Source organism: Taudactylus pleione, unplaced genomic scaffold (genome assembly GCF_031769625.1).
Source record: "Taudactylus pleione unplaced genomic scaffold, aTauple2 ptg000587l, whole genome shotgun sequence".
Lineage (NCBI taxonomy): Eukaryota > Metazoa > Chordata > Amphibia > Anura > Myobatrachidae > Taudactylus > Taudactylus pleione.
Window position 1 is genome coordinate 441,191 of NW_028284989.1, and position 20,375 is coordinate 461,565.

Consider the following 20,375-nt stretch of genomic DNA (forward strand, 5'->3'; position numbering starts at 1 on the left):
TTTTGGAGTGTGGGAGGAAACCCACGCAAGCACAAGGAGAATATACAAACTTCACACAGTTAGGGCCGTAGTGGGAATCGAACCCACGACCTCAGTGCTGTGAGGCAGTAATGCTAACCATTACACCATCTGTGCTGCCCAAACAAACAAACTAAGTGTAAATTAAGCCATATTTATCAATTATCTGGTTTTAAACCCAATAATTATAATTTCTTATCGAGGCAATAAGAAGTTATATATCGTCGGCTATACAAGAAAAGTGATCGCACTTTCAGTTTCCCAGAACACAACTGCTCATGCATGGTCTGCTCCAGATGATTCCTCTCCTGGCACATAACGTAGCCCATAGCTCTCAATGGCTAACGCCAACTGAAGATGGCGTTAGTGGCCACAGCCAAGCCCTGGAATGATAGCTAGAAGCCGATTGGTTGTTATGGGTAACTTCTCCACTTGTTTAGGAGAGTAGGTACATACATCCAACTTGCTAAACCACACAGGGGAAGATGTACTAAGCCCTGGAGAAGTATAAAGTACCAACCAATCAGTTCCTGTCATTTATCAAACACAGGGGGAGGTATATGGAGGGGCGATGGGAGGCAAAACGGTAACTGTGCATGTTAAGTGCTGCAGTTATAGCTTCCCTGCGTGTAGTAATGCAGGGGAGCGAGCAGGATCCCTGACACGATCAGTGCTGCCATCTTCAAGACAGGAGCGCCGATGTGCAGGCAGATGTATGAACAGTCACTGGCACTGACCATTCCGACAGCTGCAGCTATCTATATTGACAGCTGCGGCTGTCGTTGCCCTGTCACCACAGCAGGAACAGCTGCCAAGGCTCCGGGCTGCACGTGAGGTCTCGCACTGCTTGCAAAATCTCGCACATGCCCATGGGAGCCGGCCGGGAAGGGAGAGACAGCGCATCAGCACTAGGCTGATGCGCTGTGGGCTCTGGCGGGGATCGCCGGAGGGGAGTGTTTTCACTCCCCCACCCCAGCAGATGAGATGTATTAAACATCTCATCGGTACTGCTTCCCCTCGGTAAAGAGGCGTATCAGAAAAAGTTATAGAGGTACGATCTGTGCAGTTATAATAAATATTCCCCATTGCCTGTAAAGTGACAGGAGCTGATTGGTCGGTAATTTATCTCAATCCACTTTAATCTCTATCCAAATCTTAGTACATCTCTCCCACAATGTTTCAGATTTACTTTCCTTAAGAGTCAATGTTATTACAAATGAGAAAAAAAAAAAAAAAAAAAAAAAAATGGGACGGCTTCTTCGGGGGGCCTCAGTGCCATAGCAGCATACAGATGCAAATAATCTGCTCGTCACCATTCAACACAATGAGACTCCACCAAATAACATACCAAACTTGTGACACCGCTGTGTAACCTTATATCGTTTCCCAGACATTAGCAAACACGTATGGTGTAAGCAGATTTGCTATACCTGAATGTTGCTATGCTGCACTGTTTTAAGTGTTCTGTAAATATTTAGTTTTTTGTATAGACAAAAAAAAAAAAAAAAAGAGTTTCCAGTTACCTTCTAACTGCCGCCAGCCCATCCGTATTACATCAATGCTTAACACTCAAACAGGTATTCAGCTATTCTCCACTGTAATCAGACCATTAACAACACATCTCTAAGCCTTGGATGGAGATAAAGTGAACAGAGATAAAGTACCAGCCAACCAGCTCCTAACTGTCATTTTTCAAACACAGCCTGTGACCTGGCAGTAAGGAGCTGATTGGCTGGGACTTTCTTCGTTCACTTTATCGCAATCCAGGGCTTAGTAAATAGACCCCTTAGTCCCAGATTTATTAACTAGTGATATTCTTGTTATCACTCATTACTAATCTTAAATGGTGCTCCAACCAATCAGCTCCCAACTGTCATGTGTTTGAAAGATGACAGTTAAGACACAAATTCACTACACGATAAATTGGACGATTTGAACGATAACGATATATAGTTATCGTTCATCGTCCGCAATATCGTGCAGTGGATATGCCGTCGACGACCATCGCCCGTACTTGCAGGGCATCCCCGTACTTGCAGAACCTGTGGTCAGGTTCTGCAAGAACGGGGATGAGGGAGGATGCCGGCACTGAACGATATATCATACAGTGTGGGTGCTCAATGTTGTTAATGACTTTGAGCACATAACTGCCGGGGAAACACTAGACGATATCGCTTATGGAGCATATCGTCTAGTGGATACCCGCCTTTAGGAGCTGATTGGTCGGAGCACCATTTAAGATTAGTAACGAGTGGTAACAAGAATATCACTCGTTGATGAAACTGGGCCTCAGAATGCAGTATGTAGGAGTAAAGCCATGGCACTGTCCCCATAATGTAATGCTGAAATTCAGGGTACTATGTTGCGGAGGTGTGGTCACAATGATGCAATTCATAGTAAACCAAACCCCCACCTTACCCACTTAATGGGTGGGATTAAGGAAGGGTGACTACTCTCCCGAGATCTGGCTGGACCCAAAATCAGGAGTCTACCAGAAAGTCCTGGCAAGTACAGACGGAATACATTCGGCACACTTATATTTCCGGCGCTAGAATCCCAACCGCCAGGATATCAAAGTTAAGTAGCAGGGTAATGGGGAGGTTAGATTTAGGCACTAGCGGGGGAGGTTAGGGTCAGACACCGGGGAGGGAGGGTTAGAGTAGGAAGAGGGGGAAGGTTAGTATACCGACAAACAAGTGTCGGTATGCTGGCATCCCGTACCCAACCCGTACAGACAGTGCTTTGCCAAGCACAGCAATACTTCATGTTACGTCAAGCCCTCTGCTACAAATAGCCTTCTTATATATTTTTTGTAAAGTATCTGTGTCACTATAGTGTGATACATAAAACTGTAATGAAGAGTCTAAAAAACCAAAGCAAACCGTAGAAACATGAAATAAGTCCGGCTAATGTATAAATATGCTATAATTTTGGCACCATTGGCAGAGTGAACGTCACCAACGCGGTGGACAGCACAGCCATTTTATGGACTGAACCAACTCCGGAGTCTCAAAGACGTTTCAGAGATTAGACAACTGTGAGTAAATACTGAAAAATAGGGACATTTGTAAGGACAAAATATGAGATTGTCCCGGTTTAAAATATAAAAAAGTAAGGACATGTCAACTATAGTTTTCTAGAAGCGATAATTTTTGATGTCTACTCAACAAAGAAATGTCAGTCACTCCTACATACAGTATATATTGGTTCAGTGAAATATGGCTGCCTCCTATGTTAGTGGAAGACTGGTACACTTATAAAAAAAAAAAAAAAAAGACTTTCCTGTTAAAGAAGATAATGCACGCGGAAGGTTAATAATTAATTTCTAATGCAGAACGATATGACTGCACATGTGATCTCCCTGAAGAGGTATCTAATTAGAGTGATACAACATGTTTCAATGTGTTGAGCCAGGTGTATATATTTTAATTAGCTTGAGAAATGCATAGTAACTGCTGGATTGTACACTATGGGATTACTGAACTACACGGGAAGTCCAGAGGGAGAGGATTTTCAAAATCAACACCAAACAGAGCGCAGGAAAACCTGAACAAAAGAGGTTTTTATATGTTGAAGGAGAGAGAACTGAACCGACTTCCATCCCATCAGATGCCCAAACAGAATGCAGAAGTGGTTTGCCGCACACTGCCAAATTAATGTGCAAGTCTGTTCAACATCCTAACTCACTGACCTGGATCAGCCAATAAACTGTACTATTAGTAGTTCTGTATATTACATAAGAAACAATGGCAGACAAATGCTTCCGAGCTAGATAGCATAGGCTGAATATTGGTTCCTCCTACAAAATGGCTTCCTCAGTTTGAGAGACATCATCGTGGCAATTTGCAGTTAGCAAAAACTTGAGTGTACCTGTGAAAGCTTTTAAAAGTTTTGAATGTCAAATATACAAATTCATAAGTAGCCTGAATGTCTCTTACAAAAGTTTTTAAAGTGTACCTCACCTGCCTACACATGGTTCCATGTGCTAAACCAGGGATGGGGAACCTCAGGCCCGCAGAATCATTTGATCTGGCTCTCCGAACTTTTTTCTGCCAGCCTCATTTGGCTAGCAGGGTGCCTAGAATGGCACCCTGCAGCCAGAATCTATGCAGTAGTGCCGCCTGTACAAAGAAGGGCAACTAAAATGGTGCAAGGTCTACACCACAAAACGTACCAGGAAAGGCTAAAAGATCTTAATATGTATAGTTTGGAGCAGAGAAGGGAAAGGGGGGACATGATAGAAACGTTCAAATATATAAAGGGTTTTAACAAGGTAAAGGAAGGAGACATTCTTCAAAGAAAGAGACGTATGAGAACAAGAGGACATGTTCTGTAACTGGAGGGTGGTAGGTTCACGGGACATTTGAGGAAAAATTACCTCACAGAAAGGGTAGTGGACAAGTGGAATAGCCTCCCATCAGAGGAGGTAGAGGCTAAGACAGTAGAAGTAAGGGCCAATAAGGGTTGAGGTAATAATAGGTTTAAAAATGGGGCAGACTAGATGGGCCAAGTGGTTCTTATCTGCCATCAAATTCTATGTTTCTATGCCTGGTGCGTCCTTAGGATGCATCAGACAATCACACCGCTGCCCTTACAGCTCCCCGGAGCATCCTCATGAAGCTCTGGGTATTGCTGTAATCATGGCAATTGTGGTCCTGCCCCCCCCTTCCTTGTCCCTCAGAGGGGGCGTAGCCTGCACCAGACCCGCGAATAATATATATATCAAAATGGCCCTCTGCAGAAAAATGGTTCACCATGCCTGTGGTAAACTAATGGTCACCACAATGCAGCCTATTACGCAGCTATAACATCCGTGGGGAAGTTCATGTCCAAATTTTCATGAGGTACTTGCTTCACAAACAATTATATTATTGTCTTCTCTGCCAAGAGTCCAATAGACCCCCAAACGTCGAGGAGTTATGACGCACCCCTGGGTGAGTGAACCAGCACCCCAGTACCAGGGTCTTTTTGACGCGTTTCGCATCAAATCACAGCATCGGAGAGTGGGGACGTGGCCGTGACTCTCAGCACCCAGCCCTTGATCCTCTCCCTCTGGGATCCCTCAGAGAGGACCATTAGATTTATATGCTGCATCCTCATGAACAGTATGTCAGATGACAAAATGGCTGCTGCCACCACACTGTGTATTGGACAGGCGCACTACTCATCTTTTATGTACTACAGCAGAAACGGAAACAATGGCAGTAATGGGATGAAGCACATTTCATCTTGCCCTCTGTATAACCACGTAAAGTCTGCAGGAATTAGAGTGCATGTCATATTAGCCAAAATATCATGATGATCTAAAATGTTTAGACAATAAACATTTACTTATTATGCCAGGAATATACAGCATTGAATGTTATGGCATACAAGCACTTCATTTTATATGCAAAAAAAAAAACCTTGCCACTTAACCTTATTTCTAGGTTTGGCGGGTTAAAGTATGATGCACTAATCTGGTTTCTGAGACTGGTATATGCACCGCCTGTATGCACTAGCCAAGGCCTACTGTGCCACCAGCACCCAGTATCGCTCTCTTGACACATGCAGCTCACAGTGATTAATCATTACTGTGTTTATCCTCCGTAGTAAATATTCAGCCCGTTCCTCAGACACTGACATGCCTGTCATAGCTTCTTATCTGAAATTGCCAGAATGCAAGTAGATCATACAGACCAGAAACTGCACCCAGGTAAGAATTATTACACTTATTGGATTCTGCACAGTATTTCCTATATGACAGTTTCTAATGCACAGCCAGGACCTCATTCAGAGGCGCTCGCAAAATGCCGCTCACTAGGCTGTGGGTGACCACCCACAGCTTTAAAGAGCGGCCAGGTTGATGGTCAAGACCATCGCGACCATCGGGGCTTGCGACGAGACCCTTGCGGTAGGGTCTCATCTGCCGCAAGCCCCAGTGAGCTTTCGACTCTATTAGAACCGGAAGCTTACCACTGACATCACAAGTGATGTCAGTGGGGCCGCCCCCAAACAGCAGTGGTTCCGTCGGGAACGCCTCCGTTTGGCAAGCCACCTCCCCGCCCCACCTACAAAACGGTGCGAGCTGTCGATCACCATCAACAGACGCCCCTTTTGTAGTAAGCCCCGGTGCGAGAGAATTTGCCTCTCGCTCCGGGGGCTTGCGCACGCACAGTGCGGGCCGCTGCACGTGCACAGGGCCTCTATATTGACCCGCTTGCGAGTGCATCGGCGCTTGCGAGGAAGTCTGAATGAGACCCCCAGTGCGCTGGAACCAAAACAAAAATCACATTCCTGCATCTAAAAGGGCACATCAGCAGCTGAAATTGAGCCGGTTGCTGTGAACAGGCGTCGTATTGCCGCACGATAACGCCAGGCCACGCTGAGTCCACCGCACACACCTTTACCCCGAGCAAGATGTTCAATTATAGCGATGTGCGCACAATTTTAGGTCAATATGTAGTGAATAACTAAATCTGCTCCTTATACCTATTTATTCATCAATGGTCTGACCTCTACATTTGTCTTGGCTGGTGGAAATTTCCAGCTGGTACATTTACACACACACAAACGCCTCCGCCAGCGCAGTGCGCACTTGAGAAAAGCGATACACTGAGGTTTGTTTTGGACTCTCTCCCCTACGAGTGCACAACATGTAAATACTGATATGTATACAGACGCTGTGCTTCCTAAGATTAATCTCTTATTCATGTTTGCAGAACAGACGTCATTAATCCCTACAGTGGAAATGTTTTCAGTGTTCTGTGGGTTTAACCATGTTCTAACTAAAGCCAGTGGTACCGCAACTGAATGAAGAAGCAGTATGGCATGGTCAGGTTCATTAGGAAGTACAAATGAGAACTAATTGCTGGGTTAACAATAGTGTGCTATATTTTCAAAAGTATTCATTTAGAAGTTACCACAGGACTACAAGTTTATGAGTGCTGTGAATGAGTGACAACAGCAAAATCACCAGTGCTACAGACAAGGTTAGCACACAAACTATGTCGCTACACAGAACAATATATTCCCATTGTGTCATGTACTCATCATGTAAGTCCTGTTAGCAGTAACAGGGGTGACTTGCAATACAACTGTAAAGAGAACAACATGTCTTAAAGCTTCAGTGCAGTGGTGTCCAATGCAGGCAGTACTGCCCCTTGGATGGCGATGGGTAGAGTGTGGTGTGATGGATCAGACAGCCAAGGTGTTGACATACACAAGTGTCGACATACCATTTAAAAAATATATTTATACCGAACCCTAAATAACACTAAAATGTACTGTCAACATTTGCATAGGTCTATATTTCACATGTCGACATTAAAACATGTGTCGACATTCTGAGATAGCTATAATCTGATTGGTTGCTATGGACAACACCTCCTCTTTTCCTTTTCAGAAGGTTTGATAAATCTCCCCCAATCATCCTAATTGGGCTTGAGGCACTGAGAATGAGTTTCTGGAACAAATGGCACAAAATATTTTGGGAATCAGTGCTATAGTGCCTGAATATTAACTCTGCGGCTGTATGTCCCCTCTACTGACATTGAGCTGATAGAAGAGAGAAAGAGACCAGTGCAAATTGTCTCACTGCTATTATACAAGAACACTAACACTGTAGCTGTAACTCCTGGTTACCAATATTCCTGTATGAGAAATACTCCTGCTGTAACCCACGGAGAGTAATCCTGCTTTGTATCCTGCCAGGGCATACTGACAACAGTACCATCGCACCATACATCGATAGTGTGTACTCAACTTGACGGCGCTATTCAATCAGCCCCGATAACTTATCGAGAGTGAAAAAGGGAGGTAGCTTCAGCCTTTATCAGCCGAAGCTATTCAATTAGGCTCCCTTTTTCACTGGATACCTTTGTTAACGCTTGTTAAATTGACATGTTAACAGGCTGATTGGCTGGAGCACCATTAATCATACGCAGCCAGTTTTATCACTCGTTGAAAAAGTTAACAGATCCTTGCGTTAACAGGCTCACGGCACCAGTTAACCACTGCCTCTGCAGTGGCAAAAAAAAAATCCCCAATAAGCACTTACGGCAGCCTCACTTTGTATAGCCCCGGGGGTCCAAATAGCCTTCGGTAAATTACCACGGCTAATTAAAATTCCTCCCTAAGGGGCAGATGTACTAAGCTCTGGAAAGTGATACATTGGAGAGAGTGATAAACTACCAACCAAATCAGCTCCTAACTGTCATTTTTCAAACACAGCCTGTAGAGTGACAGTTAGGAGCTGATTGCTTGGCACTCTCCAGAGCTTAGTACATCTCCCCCCAGTATTAATTTTCTACTAAAAACATTAAGTACTAAATACGTTTCAGATCTAAAAATAAATATAAGATAGTATAAAATAATTAAAAAAAAAAAAAAAAAGTAGTATGTTTTATAACATGTAATTGTTTATATCACAGCCTGTGATGTAGCTGACAGGAAGCCCTCGGTGACTGACTTCTGCGCTTGCAAGGTCAGTAACTGAACGCGGTCAGTTATTTTTTTGGGGGGAGGGGTATTACGACCTGGTCATGTGTCCCTAAAGGGTACTCCTACCAGTGTGATTTTATCCCCTTGTGCGGTTACCATGGGGACTGAGCGTCATGTGGACAGGTGGGGAACATAGCATCCTAGGCCCTGTGTTATTGGGCCATGAATCTGTGAAATAGCTAATTGTTTGGTTATTGTGAGGGGCGTCTGCTCTTATAAGTGGGGTAGGTTGTTAAGAAAATATAAAACAAAAAAAACATACATATAGAAACACAGGAGTGCTTCATCCTAAAAACATAGCCATCTATTGAAATAGTGGTACACAAATATTTTTAAGAGGAGCGCAGCATACTGTACATGTATTACCCATGAATGTAGCCCAAATATTGTTAAACAATGTATCATACAACAGAGTCTATGGAAGCCATCAGTAAGGTCAGTCTACTGACAGTGCAGAGAAGAGAGATAACTGCACAGACTAAGCTTTCACTAATGGACATAGGGTCTCATTCAGACCCGGTCGCAAGCGCCGATGCGCTCGCAACCGGGTTGATGGTCCCCAGAGAGCATGCGCACGACGGAGCCGGCTCCGTCGTGCGCATGCGCGAGACCCAGCTAGCGACGGGCGCTCCGTCGCTAGGGGTCTCGTAGCAGACGGGGCGAGCTGTCGATGTTGAGTGACAGCTCACCCCGTTTGCTGTGCAGGCCGGGGGCGTGCCCAGCCAAACAGAGGCATTCCAGTCGGAAAGTTGCAGTTTGGAGGCGGCCCCACTGACATCATTGATTGGAAGTTCCCTGGGGCTTACAAGAGCCCAGACCGAACCTTAGGGTCTGGTCGTAAGCCCCGATGGTCGCGATGGTGTTGACCATCGCGACCATCACCCTGATCGCTTGCGACCTGGAGGCAGCACATCTAAACAACAAGTGCCCGCCCTCATTCAGAGTGAGCGATCGCTTCTTGCGATCGACTCTGAATGAGGGCCACTATGTTATCTAGAAAGTGCTGCAAGATTCTGAGGGGTCTATTTACTAAGCTGTGTTAGGAGATAAAGGGAATGGAGATAAAGTACCAGCCAAACAGTTCCTGTCATTTTTCAAACACAGCCTGTAACGTGACAGTTAGTAGCCAATTAGCTGGACTATCTCCATCCAAAACTTAGTAAATAGACAACTGATCCATCTAGACCAGGCCAAACTGTGGCTCTCCAGAGGCTGTGAGACTACAAGTCACAGCATGCCCTGCTACAGTTTTGTTATTAGGGAATGGTAAAACAGTTGCTGGGCCTTGTAGTTTCGCAACAGCTGGAGAACCGCAGCTTGGCCAGGCCTGATCTAGACTATGGGCAGAAAAAGACCTCGACAGTCTCCCAACGACATTTCGTGTGTTTAGGAAGCAATCTTAAAATCTTGCTACTGTCTGAGCATGAACTACAGCTTTAGTAAGAATTACAGTGAAGCAGAGATTGTACTGGGCTCTTTACTGATTTGAAAAAAATGCACACACAGCAGAAAAGACTACAATCAGGTATATCAAAGCATCACAGGCTGTACAGACCCTTCAGGGAACAGCACACCCCCACAATACAGGAAAAACTTGCTCCAAGCCACACTCCCAACGCGTTTTGTCAGAGGACTTCATCAGAAGGGGCAGGTTGGTACATAAAGGAGCAGGTTTACACAGGACACATAATAAAGCTTTACTTCAGAGAATAGTGGTGTACAGTACATGCACCAAAAACATGAAATAAATTCTAACATAGCCCCAACTAAAAAAAAACACAGCAGTCTGCAATATTTTGTCATAGATGACAGCACATAAAACATTATATTAAAGGGGGGTGTCCATTTATGAACCACCTGTACTGATTACACCGAGCCAACATTACACCTCTTCGGTGCAGGTGTCACATCTTGCACCTCATTGTACGACTTCTACCTGATACTAGTCGCCAATACCAAGAGGCGACACAGAGAGATTTGACAGTTCTGTCCAAACCTGTACAGGCAATTCAAGCTCACTTGGGGGGAGATGTCTCCAACAGTTGAGAGAGATAAAGAGGAGAGGTTGAACATAGCAACCAATCAGCTTCTGTCATTTTATAGACTGTGCTAAACAAATGACAGTTCGAAGCCGATTGGTTGCCATGTTCAACTACTACATTTTCTCTCACAGGTTTGATACATCTCCCCCTTGAGCTTGACAAGTGTAAAGACATCTGAGTGGACGATGGAGACACTGATCCAACTAGGAGCCACACCCACTACACACCTATGGTCCTCGCAAGCGGAATTGCAAGAATGGGATTAGTATGATCAAACCTAATGGCTTTGCCGCCTGTCACCTGTGGTTGCAAGTAGGTCAGTGGTAGGAAGGCACACGGGAAGCTCTAAACATGGCCGGGAGCAGTGCAAAGAGATGTGTCTGTCCAAAAATAAATGGCCCGTCTAATTGTTACTAACACAAAGGTTTGCCGAAGAATACATTGCTGCCAAAAGGGATGTTTATTTATACAGTGGTTTGATACATACTCTCAGAAACATTATTGCTACAACACTCCAACCAATAAATAGGCTATACTAACAATCACAAATGACTACCTACAACAAAAAGGAATTGTGACATTTGAATGAGAGAGTATTGCAACTCAAATGATACAATGAAAATGTTATATATATATATATATATATATATATATATATTAGGCCACAGGTTCTCAAACTCTGGGCCTAATTCAGGCCCGCTCGCAAGCGGACCCAGCTCCGTCGTGCGCGAGACCCGGATAGCGGCGGGCAAGCCGTCGCTATGCGTCTCACTACAAAGGGGTCGTGAGGTCGATGGTGAGTGACAGCACGCCCCCTTTGGTGGGCGTGCCAGGGGCGTGGCTGGAAAGACGGAGGCGTTCCCATGGGAACGCCTACTGTCTGGGGCTGGCCCCACTGACATCACAAGTGATGTCAGTGGGAGTGCTTTCGGCTCTGATAGAGCCAAAAGCACTCCAGGGCTTGCGGCAACGAGACCCTACCACAAGGGTCTCGTCGCAAGCCCGATGGTCGCGATGGTCGTGACCATCTTCCTGGCCACTCGCTATAGCTGTGGGTGGTTACCCACAGCTATACGAGCGGCCAGGAGGCCGCTCTAAAAATTCAGAGGGACGGCCCTGATTCAGAGCGAGCGCTCTGTCAGAGCGTCCGGCTTTGAATCAGGGCCCCTGTCCTCAGGACCCCAAACACCCCAAAATTGGAGCGGCCTCTTGGACGCTCGCATAGCTGTGGGTTACCACCCACAGCTTATGCGAGCGTCTATGATGATGGTCGCAATGGTCAAGACCATCGCGACCATCGGGCTTGCGACGAGACCCTTGCGGTAGGGTCTTGTTGCCGCAAGCCCTGGAGTGATTTTGGCTCTATCAGAGCCAAAATCACTCCCACTGACATCACTAGTGATGTCAGTGGGGCCGAACCCAGACGGTAGGCGTTCCCATGGGAACGCCTCTGTCTGGGCAGCCACGCCCCCAGCACGTCCACCAAAGGGGCGTGCTGTCAATCACCATCGACAGCACGCCCCCTTTGGTGCGAGACCCTGAGTGACGGCTTCCCCGGTTAGTATTAGGGTGCAGGAAAGGCCGTTTAGGGGGTGAATAGGGAAGGGCACGTGACTGTGCTACACACGTCCTAGTAATTACAGCTCAGGCCAGTGACATTCTCCCAGGAGGCAGAAATGCAGAATTTCACCTGCAAACAGGTATTTAGTGATCAACATTCCTCAAGTAACTGACAGGTGCACAGAGGGATGCTGGAATAGCAAGCTTTCAGTAATGCTCAACAGAAATATATGGAGCTTAGGGCCGGACTCAGTTTGGATCGCAATTGCAAACATCAATGCAGCTGAGCAATTTTTATCAGGTGCAAATGCGTGCGATCGCATTGCGATGGCACTCGCAATGTAATGAACAAGCAGAAATGATTGACAGCTAGCAAGCATTTGGGGGAAGTGGTTTTAGAAACGTAGGCGTGTCTTACAATTTGGACGCCGTTTAAGGGGCGTCCATAATTTAGCCAGTGCGACCACATCTGCTGCACAATAGCTCTCTACGTGTGCAGAGACTCGCAGAATTAGAGACAGGTCAGACTAGTAGTCGATGGTGGCTGACGTTCCCGATGTGTATGCTGGTCTGCGTGTGCGCGCATAGAAGAGAAGGCAGCAGTGGGCGTCTCTATGCACGGATAAGGTTGTGGCTGCATCAGCAAATATTAGCAGCTGCGTTCCGTCAGGATTCGCAAATGCAATCGCGATCCAAGCTGAGTCAGGCCCGTAGTCCCATTTCTGCAGTTATATTGTGGCGTTTTATCAATGTCCATTTATCCAAACTATCATTTAAATTGGTCTTCAATCCATTTACACGTGGCAGTGCCAAAATCTGCGTACTGTAGGTGTAAGATCTATCGCACCAGGACTACTAATACATGCATACATCCCAACTGTCCTGATTTAGGTGGAACAGTCATGATTCGAGGGCTCTGTCCCACTGACAGATGTGTTGTGAGGGCGCCATCAGCAGCTGTTACCGGCGTGCGCAGAAATGAATGGGTATTCAGTGTGTGAGGGGGAGTGGAGGAGTCTCTCGACTATTCCAGAACTGTAGGCAACTATGTCTATTATATTTACAATCTAAAAACATTAAATAGCAAAAAGAAGGAACCTGCTAATTTAGGGCCGAATTGAGAGATGTGCGCAAACCCTATGGTGCAAACATCTCCGATAGTCCAAGACCTGCGCTTGCTCCGATGCCGCACTGCATAGCGTTCCCGCTAGGCTGTTATAGCGGGGTGCCGCACCCTGCCCGAATCCAAAAGAGCAGAAAAGAGCCTGCGGGTGCCGTCCCCACTCACGGACCGCAGTGTCCCGTGGGTGTGTAAAATATCGGTGTAGTGATCACTTGCGCATGCGTCCGGCATCTATTCACTGAGATAGGAGCTCTTGTGGGCAGCCAGGGATGCCGGGCACGCCCCCAAGAGTGATGAAAAGAGGGCGCATCTTAAAGACATGCCCCCTTTTCTTGTGGCCGCACCTTTGCCTCTCGCAGCAGTGCCCCTTTCAGGGTGCGGCGCCGGACCTAGAATGAACACTACTGCACATGTCCAGATCTCATTCTGAGCGATCACACGCAGTGCCGTTTGGAGGAGAGGACAGGTGGGCAACAGCCATCTTCACTGGCCCCGGCAGCATGATAACACCGGCCATCCTAGGTAACCGAAGGGTTCCTCACATGGCCGATGTTCAAGCAGGTGATCCGATGCTGCATCTATTTACACAAGACGCCTCCTGCGGCATTAGCAAATGATAGCACAGCCACTGCGTACCAAGTCACAGCGGCTTTGTAATAGCGACCATCACTGAATTAGGAGCTTAGGTGTTTTTTTTAAATCAAAAAGTTAGCATTTTTTTTTTATTCCCTAAAGCAATAAACCTGCTGCCTGAGACAGCTCAGTTAGGCTGATAGAAGGTACATACCTGAGAGCCATGTACTGTACTAATGTCAATATTCCCAGTACTCGTGAGACACCGCCATAAGAAACAGATCACATGTAGGCCTGTCCTGACTTACATGACATGTTCCGCAGTGCCTTATATAGTACATAGAAATAATAAGTGAACAAGAAACAAGTAACTTACAGTACAATATAGTGCAGGACAAGGACACGATTTATATACATTGCTGTAATAGCCATTAAACACTCCCAATAAGCAGCCGGGAGTTGGCAGTCACGTGTTAGGTGCCCTTATGGGGATTAAAGAGTAGAAGAAAATGTAAAGAGAAGCACATGAGGGAAAAGGTCCCTGCTCGTCAGAGCTTACAATAGGGCAGATGTACTAAGCTCTGGAAAGTGATAAATTGGAGAGTGATAAACTACCAATCAAACATGACAGTTAGGAGCAGAGTGGCTGGTAGTTTATCACTCTTCAGAGGAGTGGCGTAACTAGGGGGGGGTCGGGCAGGGTGCGTGCCCTGGGCGCCGTGGGACCGGCGCCGCCGGCCATGGTCCGGCCCGCCCTAGTTAGCCACAAGTGTAGCGCCGACCGCAGTGATTGCGGTCGGTGCTAAACATTTACACAGGACCAGCGCTAGGCTTCCAGAGCCGGCCCTGTGCTGCATGCCTGAGCCCATTCCCTCCCACTGAGCGCTTGCCCAATAGCGCCAGGAGGCGGGCTCAGGCTGTGCATAACACACACATCGCCGCCAGCGCTGGCGGCGGTGCGTGTGTTAAACAGCAGCCAATGAGAGTCAGATAGACTCTCATTGACTGCAGCAGCACCCACTGCAAGAGCCGGACTTCCGTCCGGATCCTGCAGTGGGTAATGGGACTGACGTCATGATGTCTGTCCCATAATGCTGAGCGCGCCAGCGCGGACCGGAGCAGCAGGTAAGTGTGTGTGTGTGTGTATGTATATATATATATATATATATATATATATATATATATATATATATATATATATATATATACACACATACACATATATACATATATATACATATATATTTTTTTTAACCTATCTGCAGAACGGGGGAGGGGGGTGGCTACTAATGGGAGGACCTCTACTGGGGGTGGGGGCACCATTATTGGGAGGACCTCTACTGGGGGGGGGGCTACTACTGGGGGCACTTAATCGGGAGGGCGAACCTCTACTGGGGACTACTACTTGGGGGGGGGGGGGAACTACCACTGGCATTATAAAAGGGGCCTACTAGTAGAGGCACTGCACTTGGGGGACCACTACTGGGGGCAATAATAGGAAGGGCCACTACAGGGGGCACTGGATAGGGGGGATCACTACTGGGTGCCTGCATAAGGGGGCCACTACTGGGAAAACTGCATGGGGGGGGGGAATACTGCTGGGGGCACTATATAAAGGGCACTGCATAGGGGGGGGGGGCTACTACTGGGGGAACCATATAAAGGGCACTGCATAAGGGTATACCGCTACTGGGCAAACTGCATTGTGGGGACTGCTACTACATGGGGCACTGCATTTGGGTGGACCACTACTGGGGGTACTGTATAAGGGGTACTACTGGGGTTAAGGTGCATATGGATAGGAATGTTCAGTGTGAAAATAAAGGGGTGTGTCATGTTGACACGCCCCATTTTTAAGTGACCACGCCCATTTTTTCGCCGCGCGCGCACATCAGGTGGGGGGGGGGCTCCCTTTTCAAATTTGCCCTTGGCTCCAAATACCCTAGTTATGCCACTGCTTCAGAGCTAAGTACATCTCCCCCATTGAGTGGACATGTCACTGCCTCCTACAACGTCAGTCTACTGGTCTCCTGCTGCTGTGGCCATTCTGATGATTCTATTGGCTACAGGTTGTGCCATCTCCACTCAAAACTTCAGCTGGGTACACATTTAACGATGTGTATCCAGCCTACGTGTCATGCGTCAGGACCGGCGGGGGTTACGGAATCGGCAAGTGTACACGTGGCGTCGGATCTGGACGGATCGGATGACATATCGTCTAGTGTGTACCGGTCATAAAGAGCGTGAGTGGGAGTTACAGACTGAATACAGTAAGGTCCTCAGTACATGGCCTTAATCTGCTCCGGACCGGCCACAGTACATTTGTGCTGCCATTGTTGTACTTTATAGGGGGGTGGAGTCAGGGGCATATTTATAATGGATGCAGGGCACATGGTCCCCTGGGTTCAGGGGGCGCACGCACCGCACACCTTGCACCCATATTATACTTACCTCTCCGGAGTCCCACATCGGCGCCAGCATAGTAAAATGCCTGGAATATGCTGCAACGGCCATTTTCCCATTGTTTTTCGCATGCACAGCACAGGGAAAATGCCCACCACGGCCATTTTCCCGATGACCTGCGCATGAGCTATAGACTCTGGGCACACTCTAGTGCCAAGAGTCCATCAGTTCGGCACTGGTCGCACTGCCCTCAGCGTGCTACCGGCCATCGGACTGAGAGGTGGGGGCCCTTGACGGAGACTGCACACGGGCCCCCTCCTCTCTTGAAACGTCCCTGGAGTCAGGGAATTGTACGCAGAGTGTGAAAGTATAATGCATTACGCATTCAGTGTCCCTTTATTCCATCTAACCTGGCGACACCATGATGTTGTGACCCAGGAGTTTTCTGTGTGGTGGGGGTCTTGATAGCAGTATAGGGAAGGCTACATCAGATCTCTGCTAGCACTACAGCAGGCCTGACCAATCTGCGGCTCTGTAGCTGTGTTGAGGCACAGGTTGGCCAGGCCTGCACTACAGCTGCTAAAAAACACATAACACTGGATCTGATAGTGTTCATGTACAGTTAGATCCATTACAGCCTCCACTATTCTCCGCTAAGTGTCAAAAGTTATAATATGAATAAACCGCTTTATGATTTAAGTAACTACGTTGGTTGGTATTGCGTTCCCTAGGTCTTATTCAAAGATCAACGCAAACGCCATCGCAGTTACGATCTTTCAAAGATCGCAACTGCGAAAATAGGTGAACGACTCACTCGCCAACCAGTGCTTAGAGTAGGTGTGGGAGATAAGCGGCCCCCCAGATGTTGTAGAACTACACATCCCAGCATGCCTGGAAACAGTTTAGCTATGTTAAAACTGTTGCAAGGCATGCTGGGATTTGTAGTTCAGCAACAGCTGGAAGGCCGCTTATTGTCAACCCCTGGATAGCGACACCCACTGAAAGCATCACACATCCGCCGCTCACGCACAAAGCCGGAAACATGGAACGGAGATCAGGCGGCCATCAGCCTTCTAAGTAAGTTGAAGCTGTGCCAGACATAGCGCGTCTCCAGAGATGCAGAGGGCTCTCCTGCTGCGAACAAGGATGCAGTGGCTACTTTATGCACGCCCAGAAAACACTACCCGTCACTCACTTTGCAAGCGAATCCTCTGTGAGCTTAATCAAAATTAGATCGCTGCATGTGGGCGGTGCGACTTACACGCATGCGCAATGATTAACAATCGCAGAATCTGCGTTATTATCAGCAGTGTGACCACATCTGTATCAGGCCCCTTGTGCAGAAAAGTGACGCATAAATGCGCTCAGGCAGATTTGCTGGCTTTTGCCACTTACTTCCAGATTGATGCAATAGGAGCTCTGACATAGGCTGTACAGATGACATATGCTCCTGAGAAAGCCAATCAGTCACAGGTAAGAGCAAATATATTATGATAATGGAAACGCGAATACATTTAAGTAATTAATAAGATCAATTAAATACAAGCATGCCTGGTCTTCCCCTTTACAAAAAAAATAAAAAGCTCTACCAGGCTGAAGCGATTACTGTGCCACTCACAATTAAGAGAAAGGAGGAAGCCCACCCATAATTCTCTTCTCTCCCACTAACAGACTGGTGTAAGCCCACCCATAATTCTCTTCTCTCCCATTAACAGACTGGTGGAAGCCCACCTATAATTCTCTTCTCTCCCAGTAACAGACTGGTGGAAGCCCACCTATAATTCTCTTCTCTCCCAGTAACAGACTGGTGGAAGCCCACCCATAATTCTCTTCTCTCCCAGTAACAGACTGGTGGAAGCCCACCCATAATTCTCTTCTCTCCCAGTAACAGACTGGTGGAAGCCCACCTATAATTCTCTTCTCTCCCAGTAACAGACTGGTGGAAGCCCACCTATAATTCTCTTCTCTCCCAGTAACAGACTGGTGGAAGCCCACCTATAATTCTCTTCTCTCCCAGTAACAGACTGGTGGAAGCCCACCCATAATTCTCTTCTCTCCCAGTAACAGACTGGTGGAAGCCCACCTATAATTCTCTTCTCTCCCAGTAACAGACTGGTGGAAGCCCACCCATAATTCTCTTCTCTCCCAGTAACAGACTGGTGGAAGCCCACCTATAATTCTCTTCTCTCCCATTAACAGACTGGAGGTAGCCCACCCATAAAGCCCATCTTCTCTATACATAACTAGTGGCTAGAGCCCATAACCCCACACACAGCAGGTGATCTGTAATCAGCCTTGCTCTCTAGGTATAGCCTTGCACTGAGCCACAGGATAAATACCAGGGTGCTGAAGAGTGATTGCAACAGGTTAGTAATAATCCACTGGTGGCTATTAAGCTCTGTACAAATATATATAAATATATAAATATATCGTGCCAGGTGATGTCCCTGTCTGCAGTGGGTCACAGATCACTCACTGCTGTAGAGTTGTAGCTGACATAAGTTTGGTAATATGTCATTACTGCTAGCTGGGGGGGATTGGAGCACTGAGAGTGAGTAGTATAAGTTAATTCACAGACAGGAACAGCACCACCTACCTCTCTGCGGGTCAGGGTCCCAGACTGTGGCGGGGGTCCGGTCTCTGGAGGAGGACTGGCGGCCGGTGGCTGCTCTCCCCGGGAGCAAGGATTGTCTGACGCTGCTCCAGTCTCACCCCACCCCTGCCTGCAAGTCCTATCACGGGGAGGCGGCTGTTTCTCTTCCTCCCAGCCGGTCACTCCCCCTCCTCCCCCGGGCCTCACACTCACCCCACAGCCACCGTGCTGGTGCTGTAATCTACACATCCACTCCTTCATTTACACGTCCCCTGCCCCTCTCTGATCCAAGTGTGTGAGGGTCACAGTCACAGACCAGCTTCATGTCTGTACATCACCACTCTCTATGAAGGTGAAATATAGTTACATTGTAACTTTCTTCCCTCATACTCGCTTGTCCTACAGATTGTCTCCTTTTATGATTGTGTTTGTTCCTAATTGCCATATAAATACTTGCTTATAATAAAATGTTGCCCTAAGGCAGTAGAGGGAACAACTTTTATGCGTGCGTATAACATCTATATACAGTGTACATATATAAATGGGTTGGGTAGGGGATGCCAACGGTCAGAATACCAACAGCGGCATCCCGACGCCTGTAGGTAAGTACCCTAACCCACCTTTCCTGCAGCCTAAACCTAACCCCCCCGGGATGTCAGTGATCGGCGGCACCGGCCCGACCATTAAGTAAGGTACACTGGCGTGTAGGGCACCAGACACCCTGCACGGCACAGAGTATAAAACCCCACTCACCCGCCTTACCTCTGGCTCCAAGTAAGGGGAGAGGGAGGCGCACGATAGATGTGCAGCTTCCCAGCTGTAACCAGGTCTGTCCATCCCAGGCGGTCGGCATTCTGGAGCCGGAATTCTGACCGCCGACATCCCAACCGCCAGGATGCCGACTACATCCCATATAAATATATCTCTACACCTACAAACAATTGTTGCATACTGCTTCCAACAGTCAGCTGCTTTCAGGTTCTCAATGAATTCAGGATCAACTGGTGTACAGTATGTCTCCCTCCACATTAGAACAAGGGTCTCGTTATTCTAATGTTTCAGTCTACACAGGTTTTTTACATGGATAAAGTATGTCCTTGAAAAAGGTCTAGGTATATACCGAAACACTGGAACAAAAACAAATCTTATTCCAATGTGCCGGTGCATACCTGGAGCTTTTCCAAAAGTCTCTTTATTTCAATTTCATTAGGGAGAATGACATTCATCAATTTTCCTTATGCATAAGTATAATATTGTAATACCCCTTTTACACCGGAGCTAAAACCCAGGTTTTTGAAGGGTTAACCCGGGCAGCTCCCTGGTGTAAAAGGGGAGAGGGTTGGATCGCCGGGTCGAGTGACCCGGCAATCCAACCCAGGTAACTAGCAGGGTTTAACACAGGCGTAGCCCGTGAAACCCTGCTATGGGAACAGCGCACTCCGGGTCACGAAGACCAGGAGTGCGCTGCTAGCCGGCCGATTGGCCCGGCTTCAGTGGCGCTTGGAGATGACGTCATCTCCAAGCGTCCACTTTCACTCCGCAAAAGCTGGGTCTATGCAGACCCGACTGCGGTGTGAGCGGC

The 20,375-nt window shown here is 47.3% G+C and overlaps 1 protein-coding gene across 1 annotated transcript in view; it reads right to left on the reverse strand.

The window, feature by feature from the left end:
- The window catches only part of CERS2 (ceramide synthase 2), a 53,049-nt gene extending 34,122 nt beyond the window's left edge, over positions 1 to 18,927 (reverse strand). The window contains exon 1 of the mRNA XM_088453773.1: positions 18,797 to 18,927. The gene's annotated coding sequence lies outside the window, so the exon portion shown is untranslated. The remainder of the gene's footprint in view (positions 1 to 18,796) is intronic.
- Between the last annotated feature and the right edge of the window lie 1,448 nt (positions 18,928 to 20,375).